Below are 12103 nucleotides of genomic sequence, written 5' to 3'. Positions count from 1 at the left end.
CAAACCATCACTACACTACATAATAAACCATCACTACGCTACATAACAAACCATCACTACGCTACATAACAAACCATCACTATGCTACATAACACTATCACTACACAACAAACCATCACTACACTACATAAAACTATCACTACCATCACTACACTACATAACAAACCATCACTACGCTACATAAAAAACCATCACTACGCTACATGACAAACCATCACTACAATACACAACAAACCATCACTACACTACATTACAAACCATCACTATCACTACACAACAAACCATCACACCATTACAAACCATCACTACACTACATAAAACTATGACTACGCTACATACCAAACCATCACTACACTACACAACAAACCATCACTGCACTACATTACAAACCATCACTACGCTACATAACAAACCATCACTACACAACAAACCATCACTACACTACATAAAACTATCACTACCATCACTACACTACATTGCAAACCATCACTATCACTACACAATAAACCATCACTACATTACAAACCATCACTACACAACAAACAATCACTACAAACCAAGTTAAGTTTTAATGTCACGAGCACCAGCACAGTGAAATGCCATTATTCCACCTCTAATCCCAGCAATGCAGAGATCAATAACAATGTATTAGTAAAATAACAAGGTAGAACAAAATCACAAGATGTAAAAACAAGAAATATATACAGAGACAGATCCAGGATCAGTAGTTATATACAGGGACAGATCCAGGATCAGTAGTTATATACAGAGACAGATCCAGGGTCAGTAGTTATATACAGGGACAGATCCAGGGCCAGTAGTTATATACAGAGACAGATCCAGGATCAGTAGTTATATACAGAGACAGATCCAGGATCAGTAGTTATATACAGGGACAGATCCAGGGTCAGTAGTTATATACAGGGACAGTTCCAGGGTCAGTAGTTATATACAGGGTCAGTAGTTATATACAGGGACAGTTCCAGGGTCAGTAGTTATATACAGGGTCAGTAGTTATATACAGGGACAGTTCCAGGGTCAGTAGTTATATACAGGGTCAGTAGTTATATACAGGGTCAGTTCCAGGGTCAGTAGCTATATACAGGCTCAGTAGTTATATACAGGGTCAGTAGCTATATACAGGGTCAGTAGCTATATACAGGGTCAGTAGCTATATACAGGGTCAGTAGCTATATACAGGGACAGTTCCAGGGTCAGTAGTTATATACAGGGTCAGTTCCAGGGTCAGTAGCTATATACAGGGTCAGTTCCAGGGTCAGTAGATAATATAGAGGGTCAGTTCCAGGGTCAGTAGTTATATACAGGGACAGTTCCAGGGTCAGTAGTTATATACAGGGTCAGTAGTTATATACAGGGTCAGTTCCAGGGTCAGTAGCTATATACAGAGACAGATCCAGGATCAATAGTTATATACAGGGACAGATCCAGGGTCAGTAGTTATATACAGGGACAGTTCCAGGGTCAGTAGTTATATACAGGGTCAGTTCCAGGGTCAGTAGTTATATACAGGGTCAGTTCCAGGGTCAGTAGCTATATACAGGGTCAGTAGTTATATACAGGGTCAGTAGTTATATACAGGGACAGTTCCAGGGTCAGTAGTTATATACAGGGTCAGTAGTTATATACAGGGACAGTTCCAGGGTCAGTAGTTATATACAGGGTCAGTAGTTATATACAGGGACAGTTCCAGGGTCAGTAGTTATATACAGGGTCAGTAGTTATATACAGGGTCAGTAGTTATATACAGGGTCAGTAGCTATATACAGGGTCAGTAGCTATATACAGGGTCAGTAGCTATATACAGGGTCAGTAGCTATACACAGGGTCAGTAGCTATATACAGGGTCAGTAGCTATATACAGGGTCAGTAGCTATATACAGGGGCAGTTCCAGGGGCAGTAGCTATATACAGGGTCAGTAGTTATATACAGGGTCAGTAGTTATATACAGGGACAGTTCCAGGGTCAGTAGTTATATACAGGGTCAGTAGTTATATACAGGGTCAGTAGTTATATACAGGGTCAGTAGCTATATACAGGGTCAGTAGCTATATACAGGGTCAGTAGCTATACACAGGGTCAGTAGCTATATACAGGGTCAGTAGCTATATACAGGGTCAGTAGCTATATACAGGGGCAGTTCCAGGGGCAGTAGCTATATACAGGGTCAGTAGTTATATACAGGGTCAGTAGTTATATACAGGGACAGTTCCAGGGTCAGTAGTTATATACAGGGTCAGTAGTTATATACAGGGACAGTTCCAGGGTCAGTAGTTATATACAGAGACAGTTCCAGGGTCAGTAGTTATATACAGGGTCAGTAGTTATATACAGGGTCAGTTCCAGGGTCAGTAGCTATATACAGGGTCAGTAGTTATATACAGGGTCAGTAGTTATATACAGGGTCAGTAGCTATATACAGGGTCAGTAGCTATATACAGGGTCAGTAGCTATATACAGGGACAGTTCCAGGGTCAGTAGTTATATACAGGGTCAGTTCCAGGGTCAGTAGCTATATACAGGGTCAGTAGTTATATACAGGGTCAGTAGCTATATACAGGGTCAGTAGCTATATACAGGGTCAGTAGTTATATACAGGGACAGTTCCAGGGTCAGTAGTTATATACAGGGGCAGTAGTTATATACAGGGCCAGTTCCAGGGTCAGTAGTTATATACAGGGTCAGTAGTTATATACAGGGTCAGTTCCAGGGTCAGTAGCTATATACAGGGTCAGTAGTTCTATACAGGGTCAGTAGCTATATACAGGGTCAGTAGCTATATACAGGGTCAGTAGCTATATACAGGGACAGTTCCAGGGTCAGTAGTTATATACAGGGTCAGTTCCAGGGTCAGTAGCTATATACAGGGTCAGTTCCAGGGTCAGTAGTTATATACAGGGTCAGTAGTTATATACAGGGTCAGTTCCAGGGTCAGTAGCTATATACAGGGTCAGTTCCAGGGTCAGTAGCTATATACAGGGTCAGTAGTTATATACAGGGTCAGTAGTTATATACAGGGACAGTTCCAGGGTCAGTAGTTATATACAGGGTCAGTAGTTATATACAGGGACAGTTCCAGGGTCAGTAGTTATATACAGAGACAGTTCCAGGGTCAGTAGTTATATACAGGGTCAGTAGTTATATACAGGGTCAGTTCCAGGGTCAGTAGCTATATACAGGGTCAGTAGTTATATACAGGGTCAGTAGTTATATACAGGGTCAGTAGCTATATACAGGGTCAGTAGCTATATACAGGGTCAGTAGCTATATACAGGGACAGTTCCAGGGTCAGTAGTTATATACAGGGTCAGTTCCAGGGTCAGTAGCTATATACAGGGTCAGTAGTTATATACAGGGTCAGTAGCTATATACAGGGTCAGTAGCTATATACAGGGTCAGTAGTTATATACAGGGACAGTTCCAGGGTCAGTAGTTATATACAGGGGCAGTAGTTATATACAGGGCCAGTTCCAGGGTCAGTAGTTATATACAGGGTCAGTAGTTATATACAGGGTCAGTTCCAGGGTCAGTAGCTATATACAGGGTCAGTAGTTCTATACAGGGTCAGTAGCTATATACAGGGTCAGTAGCTATATACAGGGTCAGTAGCTATATACAGGGACAGTTCCAGGGTCAGTCGCTATATACAGGGTCAGTTCCAGGGTCAGTAGCTATATACAGGGTCAGTTCCAGGGTCAGTAGTTATATACAGGGTCAGTAGTTATATACAGGGTCAGTTCCAGGGTCAGTAGCTATATACAGGGTCAGTTCCAGGGTCAGTAGCTATATACAGGGTCAGTAGTTATATACAGGGTCAGTTCCAGGGTCAGTAGTCATATACAGGGACAGTTCCAGGGTCAGTAGTTATATACAGGGTCAGTTCCAGGGTCAGTAGCTATATACAGGGGCAGTAGTTATATACAGGGTCAGTTCCAGGGTCAGTAGTTATATACAGGGTCAGTTCCAGGGTCAGTAGCTATATCCAGGGTCAGTAGCTATATACAGGGTCAGTTCCAGGGTCAGTAGTTATATACAGGGTCAGTTCCAGGGTCAGTAGTTATATACAGGGACAGTTCCAGGGTCAGTAGTTATATACAGGGTCGGTTCCAGGGTCAGTAGTTATATACAGGGTCAGTAGTTATATACAGGGTCAGTTCCAGGGTCAGTAGTTATATACAGGGACAGTTCCAGGGTCAGTAGTTATATACAGAGTCAGTAGCTATATACAGGGTCAGTTCCAGGGTCAGTAGCTATATACAGGGTCAGTAGCTATATACAGGGTCAGATCCAGAGTCAGTAGTTATATACAGGGTCAGTAGTTATATACAGGGTCAGATCCAGAGTCAGTATCTATATACAGGGTCAGTTCCAGGGTCAGTAGCTATATACAGGGTCAGTAGCTATATACAGGGTCAGTAGCTATATATACAGGGTCAGTCGTTATATACAGGGTCAGTCGTTATATACAGGGTCAGTCGCTATATACAGGGTCAGTTCCAGGGTCAGTAGTTATATACAGGGTCAGTCGCTATATACAGGGTCAGTAGCTATATACAGGGTCAGTAGCTATATACAGGGTCAGTAGCTATATACAGGGTCAGTAGTTATATACCGGGTCAGTCGTTATATACAGGGTCAGTCGCTATATACAGGGTCAGTTCCAGGGTCAGTAGTTATATACAGGGTCAGTAGTTATATACAGGGTCAGTTCCAGGGTCAGTAGTTATATACAGGGTCAGTAGCTATATACAGGGTCAGTAGTTATATACAGGGTCAGATCCAGAGTCAGTAGTTATATACAGGGTCAGTAGTTATATACAGGGTCAGATCCAGAGTCAGTAGCTATATACAGGGTCAGTTCCAGGGTCAGTAGTTATATACAGGGTCAGTCGCTATATACAGGGTCAGTCGCTATATACAGGGTCAGTAGCTATATACAGGGTCAGTAGCTATATACAGGGTCAGTTGTTATATACAGGGTCAGTTCCAGGGTCAGTTGTTATATACAGGGTCAGTTCCAGGGTCAGTAGTTATATACAGGGTCAGTAGTTATATACAGGGTCAGTAGTTATATACAGGGTCAGTAGCTATATACAGGGTCAGTAGTTATATACAGGGTCAGATCCAGAGTCAGTAGTTATATACAGGGTCAGTAGTTATATACAGGGTCAGATCCAGAGTCAGTAGCTATATACAGGGTCAGTAGCTATATACAGGGTCAGTAGCTATATACAGGGTCAGTAGCTATATACAGGGTCAGTCGTTATATACAGGGTCAGTAGTTATATACAGGGTCAGTCGCTATATACAGGGTCAGTTCCAGGGTCAGTAGTTATATACAGGGTCAGTAGTTATATACAGGGTCAGTAGTTATATACAGGGTCAGTAGCTATATACAGGGTCAGTAGTTATATACAGGGTCAGATCCAGAGTCAGTAGTTATATACAGGGTCAGTAGTTATATACAGGGTCAGATCCAGAGTCAGTAGCTATATACAGGGTCAGTAGCTATATACAGGGTCAGTAGCTATATACAGGGTCAGTAGCTATATACAGGGTCAGTCGTTATATACAGGGTCAGTAGTTATATACAGGGTCAGTCGCTATATACAGGGTCAGTTCCAGGGTCAGTAGTTATATACAGGGTCAGTAGTTATATACAGGGTCAGTTCCAGGGTCAGTAGTTATATACAGGGTCAGTCGCTATATACAGGGTCAGTAGCTATATACAGGGTCAGTAGCTATATACAGGGTCAGTCGTTATATACAGGGTCAGTAGTTATATACAGGGTCAGTCGCTATATACAGGGTCAGTTCCAGGGTCAGTAGTTATATACAGGGTCAGTAGTTATATACAGGGTCAGTTCCAGGGTCAGTAGTTATATACAGGGTCAGTCGCTATATACAGGGTCAGTAGCTATATACAGGGTCAGTAGCTATATACAGGGCCAGTCGTTATATACAGGGTCAGTCGTTAAATATACAGGTCAGTAGCTATATACAGGGTCAGTAGCTATATACAGGGTCAGTAGCTATATACAGGGTCAGTAGTTATATACAGGGTCAGATCCAGAGTCAGTAGTTATATACAGGGTCAGTAGTTATATACAGGGTCAGATCCAGAGTCAGTAGCTATATACAGGGTCAGTTCCAGGGTCAGTAGCTATATACAGGGTCAGTAGCTATATACAGGGTCAGTCGTTATATACAGGGTCAGTAGTTATATACAGGGTCAGTCGCTATATACATGGTCAGTTCCAGGGTCAGTAGTTATATACAGGGTCAGTAGTTATATACAGGGTCAGTTCCAGGGTCAGTAGTTATATACAGGGTCAGTTCCAGGGTCAGTAGTTATATACAGGGTCAGTAGTTATATACAGGGTCAGTAGCTATATACAGGGTCAGTAGTTATATACAGGGTCAGTTCCAGGGTCAGTAGTTATATACAGGGTCAGTTCCAGGGTCAGTAGTTATATACAGGGTCAGTAGTTATATACAGGGACAGTTCCAGGGTCAGTAGTTATATACAGGGTCAGTAGTTATATACAGGGACAGTTCCAGGGTCAGTAGTTATATACAGGGTCAGTAGTTATATACAGGGTCAGTTCCAGGGTCAGTAGCTATATACAGGCTCAGTAGTTATATACAGGGTCAGTAGCTATATACAGGGTCAGTAGCTATATACAGGGTCAGTAGCTATATACAGGGTCAGTAGCTATATACAGGGACAGTTCCAGGGTCAGTAGTTATATACAGGGTCAGTTCCAGGGTCAGTAGCTATATACAGGGTCAGTTCCAGGGTCAGTAGATAATATAGAGGGTCAGTTCCAGGGTCAGTAGTTATATACAGGGACAGTTCCAGGGTCAGTAGTTATATACAGGGTCAGTAGTTATATACAGGGTCAGTTCCAGGGTCAGTAGCTATATACAGAGACAGATCCAGGATCAATAGTTATATACAGGGACAGATCCAGGGTCAGTAGTTATATACAGGGACAGTTCCAGGGTCAGTAGTTATATACAGGGTCAGTTCCAGGGTCAGTAGTTATATACAGGGTCAGTTCCAGGGTCAGTAGCTATATACAGGGTCAGTAGTTATATACAGGGTCAGTAGTTATATACAGGGTCAGTAGCTATATACAGGGTCAGTAGCTATATACAGGGTCAGTAGCTATATACAGGGACAGTTCCAGGGTCAGTAGTTATATACAGGGTCAGTTCCAGGGTCAGTAGCTATATACAGGGTCAGTAGTTATATACAGGGTCAGTAGCTATATACAGGGTCAGTAGCTATATACAGGGTCAGTAGTTATATACAGGGACAGTTCCAGGGTCAGTAGTTATATACAGGGGCAGTAGTTATATACAGGGCCAGTTCCAGGGTCAGTAGTTATATACAGGGTCAGTAGTTATATACAGGGTCAGTTCCAGGGTCAGTAGCTATATACAGGGTCAGTAGTTCTATACAGGGTCAGTAGCTATATACAGGGTCAGTAGCTATATACAGGGTCAGTAGCTATATACAGGGACAGTTCCAGGGTCAGTAGTTATATACAGGGTCAGTTCCAGGGTCAGTAGCTATATACAGGGTCAGTTCCAGGGTCAGTAGTTATATACAGGGTCAGTAGTTATATACAGGGTCAGTTCCAGGGTCAGTAGCTATATACAGGGTCAGTTCCAGGGTCAGTAGCTATATACAGGGTCAGTAGTTATATACAGGGTCAGTAGTTATATACAGGGACAGTTCCAGGGTCAGTAGTTATATACAGGGTCAGTAGTTATATACAGGGACAGTTCCAGGGTCAGTAGTTATATACAGAGACAGTTCCAGGGTCAGTAGTTATATACAGGGTCAGTAGTTATATACAGGGTCAGTTCCAGGGTCAGTAGCTATATACAGGGTCAGTAGTTATATACAGGGTCAGTAGTTATATACAGGGTCAGTAGCTATATACAGGGTCAGTAGCTATATACAGGGTCAGTAGCTATATACAGGGACAGTTCCAGGGTCAGTAGTTATATACAGGGTCAGTTCCAGGGTCAGTAGCTATATACAGGGTCAGTAGTTATATACAGGGTCAGTAGCTATATACAGGGTCAGTAGCTATATACAGGGTCAGTAGTTATATACAGGGACAGTTCCAGGGTCAGTAGTTATATACAGGGGCAGTAGTTATATACAGGGCCAGTTCCAGGGTCAGTAGTTATATACAGGGTCAGTAGTTATATACAGGGTCAGTTCCAGGGTCATTAAGGTCAGTAGTATACAGGGTCAGTAGCTATATACAGGGTCAGTAGCTATATACAGGGTCAGTAGCTATATACAGGGACAGTTCCAGGGTCAGTAGTTATATACAGGGTCAGTTCCAGGGTCAGTAGCTATATACAGGGTCAGTTCCAGGGTCAGTAGTTATATACAGGGTCAGTAGTTATATACAGGGTCAGTTCCAGGGTCAGTAGCTATATACAGGGTCAGTTCCAGGGTCAGTAGCTATATACAGGGTCAGTAGTTATATACAGGGTCAGTTCCAGGGTCAGTAGTCATATACAGGGACAGTTCCAGGGTCAGTAGTTATATACAGGGTCAGTTCCAGGGTCAGTAGCTATATACAGGGGCAGTAGTTATATACAGGGTCAGTTCCAGGGTCAGTAGTTATATACAGGGTCAGTTCCAGGGTCAGTAGCTATATCCAGGGTCAGTAGCTATATACAGGGTCAGTTCCAGGGTCAGTAGTTATATACAGGGTCAGTTCCAGGGTCAGTAGTTATATACAGGGACAGTTCCAGGGTCAGTAGTTATATACAGGGTCGGTTCCAGGGTCAGTAGTTATATACAGGGTCAGTAGTTATATACAGGGTCAGTTCCAGGGTCAGTAGTTATATACAGGGACAGTTCCAGGGTCAGTAGTTATATACAGAGTCAGTAGCTATATACAGGGTCAGTTCCAGGGTCAGTAGCTATATACAGGGTCAGTAGCTATATACAGGGTCAGATCCAGAGTCAGTAGTTATATACAGGGTCAGTAGTTATATACAGGGTCAGATCCAGAGTCAGTATCTATATACAGGGTCAGTTCCAGGGTCAGTAGCTATATACAGGGTCAGTAGCTATATACAGGGTCAGTAGCTATATATACAGGGTCAGTCGTTATATACAGGGTCAGTCGTTATATACAGGGTCAGTCGCTATATACAGGGTCAGTTCCAGGGTCAGTAGTTATATACAGGGTCAGTCGCTATATACAGGGTCAGTAGCTATATACAGGGTCAGTAGCTATATACAGGGTCAGTAGCTATATACAGGGTCAGTAGTTATATACCGGGTCAGTCGTTATATACAGGGTCAGTCGCTATATACAGGGTCAGTTCCAGGGTCAGTAGTTATATACAGGGTCAGTAGTTATATACAGGGTCAGTTCCAGGGTCAGTAGTTATATACAGGGTCAGTAGCTATATACAGGGTCAGTAGTTATATACAGGGTCAGATCCAGAGTCAGTAGTTATATACAGGGTCAGTAGTTATATACAGGGTCAGATCCAGAGTCAGTAGCTATATACAGGGTCAGTTCCAGGGTCAGTAGTTATATACAGGGTCAGTCGCTATATACAGGGTCAGTCGCTATATACAGGGTCAGTAGCTATATACAGGGTCAGTAGCTATATACAGGGTCAGTTGTTATATACAGGGTCAGTTCCAGGGTCAGTTGTTATATACAGGGTCAGTTCCAGGGTCAGTAGTTATATACAGGGTCAGTAGTTATATACAGGGTCAGTAGTTATATACAGGGTCAGTAGCTATATACAGGGTCAGTAGTTATATACAGGGTCAGATCCAGAGTCAGTAGTTATATACAGGGTCAGTAGTTATATACAGGGTCAGATCCAGAGTCAGTAGCTATATACAGGGTCAGTAGCTATATACAGGGTCAGTAGCTATATACAGGGTCAGTAGCTATATACAGGGTCAGTCGTTATATACAGGGTCAGTAGTTATATACAGGGTCAGTCGCTATATACAGGGTCAGTTCCAGGGTCAGTAGTTATATACAGGGTCAGTAGTTATATACAGGGTCAGTAGTTATATACAGGGTCAGTAGCTATATACAGGGTCAGTAGCTATATACAGGGTCAGATCCAGAGTCAGTAGTTATATACAGGGTCAGTAGTTATATACAGGGTCAGATCCAGAGTCAGTAGCTATATACAGGGTCAGTAGCTATATACAGGGTCAGTAGCTATATACAGGGTCAGTAGCTATATACAGGGTCAGTCGTTATATACAGGGTCAGTAGTTATATACAGGGTCAGTCGCTATATACAGGGTCAGTTCCAGGGTCAGTAGTTATATACAGGGTCAGTAGTTATATACAGGGTCAGTTCCAGGGTCAGTAGTTATATACAGGGTCAGTCGCTATATACAGGGTCAGTAGCTATATACAGGGTCAGTAGCTATATACAGGGTCAGTCGTTATATACAGGGTCAGTAGTTATATACAGGGTCAGTCGCTATATACAGGGTCAGTTCCAGGGTCAGTAGTTATATACAGGGTCAGTAGTTATATACAGGGTCAGTTCCAGGGTCAGTAGTTATATACAGGGTCAGTCGCTATATACAGGGTCAGTAGCTATATACAGGGTCAGTAGCTATATACAGGGCCAGTCGTTATATACAGGGTCAGTCGTTAAATATACAGGTCAGTAGCTATATACAGGGTCAGTAGCTATATACAGGGTCAGTAGCTATATACAGGGTCAGTAGTTATATACAGGGTCAGATCCAGAGTCAGTAGTTATATACAGGGTCAGTAGTTATATACAGGGTCAGATCCAGAGTCAGTAGCTATATACAGGGTCAGTTCCAGGGTCAGTAGCTATATACAGGGTCAGTAGCTATATACAGGGTCAGTCGTTATATACAGGGTCAGTAGTTATATACAGGGTCAGTCGCTATATACATGGTCAGTTCCAGGGTCAGTAGTTATATACAGGGTCAGTAGTTATATACAGGGTCAGTTCCAGGGTCAGTAGTTATATACAGGGTCAGTTCCAGGGTCAGTAGTTATATACAGGGTCAGTAGTTATATACAGGGTCAGTAGCTATATACAGGGTCAGTAGTTATATACAGGGTCAGTTCCAGGGTCAGTAGTTATATACAGGGTCAGTTCCAGGGTCAGTAGTTATATACAGGGTCAGTAGTTATATACAGGGTCAGTAGCTATATACAGGGTCAGTAGTTATATACAGGGTCAGTAGCTATATACAGGGTCAGTCGTTATATACAGGGTCAGTTCCAGGGTCAGTCGTTATATACAGGGTCAGTCGTTATATACAGGGTCAGTAGCTATATACAGGGTCAGTTCCAGGGTCAGTAGTTATACACAGTGTGTTGACGTGTCAGTGTGTTGGAGTGACAGTGTGTTGACGTGTCAGTGTGTTGGAGTGTCAGTGTGTTGGAGTGTCAGTGTGTTGGAGTGTCAATGTGTTGGAGTGACAGTGTGTTGGAGTGACAGTGTGTTGGAGTGACAGTGTGTTGGAGTGACAGTGTGTTGACGTGTCAGTGTGTTGGAGTGTCAGTGTGTTGGAGTGACAGTGTGTTGGAGTGTCAGTGTGTTGACGTGTCAGTGTGTTGGAGTGTCAGTGTGTTGGAGTGACAGTGTGTAGTAGTAGCTATATACAGGGTCAGTAGCTATATACAGGGTCAGTAGTTACATACCGGGTCAGTCGTTATATACAGGGTCAGTCGCTATATACAGGGTCAGTTCCAGGGTCAGTAGTTATATACAGGGTCAGTAGTTATATACAGGGTCAGTTCCAGGGTCAGTAGTTATATACAGGGTCAGTAGCTATATACAGGGTCAGTAGTTATATACAGGGTCAGATCCAGAGTCAGTAGTTATATACAGGGTCAGTAGTTATATACAGGGTCAGATCCAGAGTCAGTAGCTATATACAGGGTCAGTTCCAGGGTCAGTAGTTATATACAGGGTCAGTCGCTATATACAGGGTCAGTCGCTATATACAGGGTCAGTAGCTATATACAGGGTCAGTAGCTATATACAGGGTCAGATCCAGAGTCAGTAGTT

This window comes from Oncorhynchus kisutch, linkage group LG20 (genome assembly GCF_002021735.2).
Source record: "Oncorhynchus kisutch isolate 150728-3 linkage group LG20, Okis_V2, whole genome shotgun sequence".
Lineage (NCBI taxonomy): Eukaryota > Metazoa > Chordata > Actinopteri > Salmoniformes > Salmonidae > Oncorhynchus > Oncorhynchus kisutch.
This window is presented reverse-complemented; position numbering follows the sequence as displayed.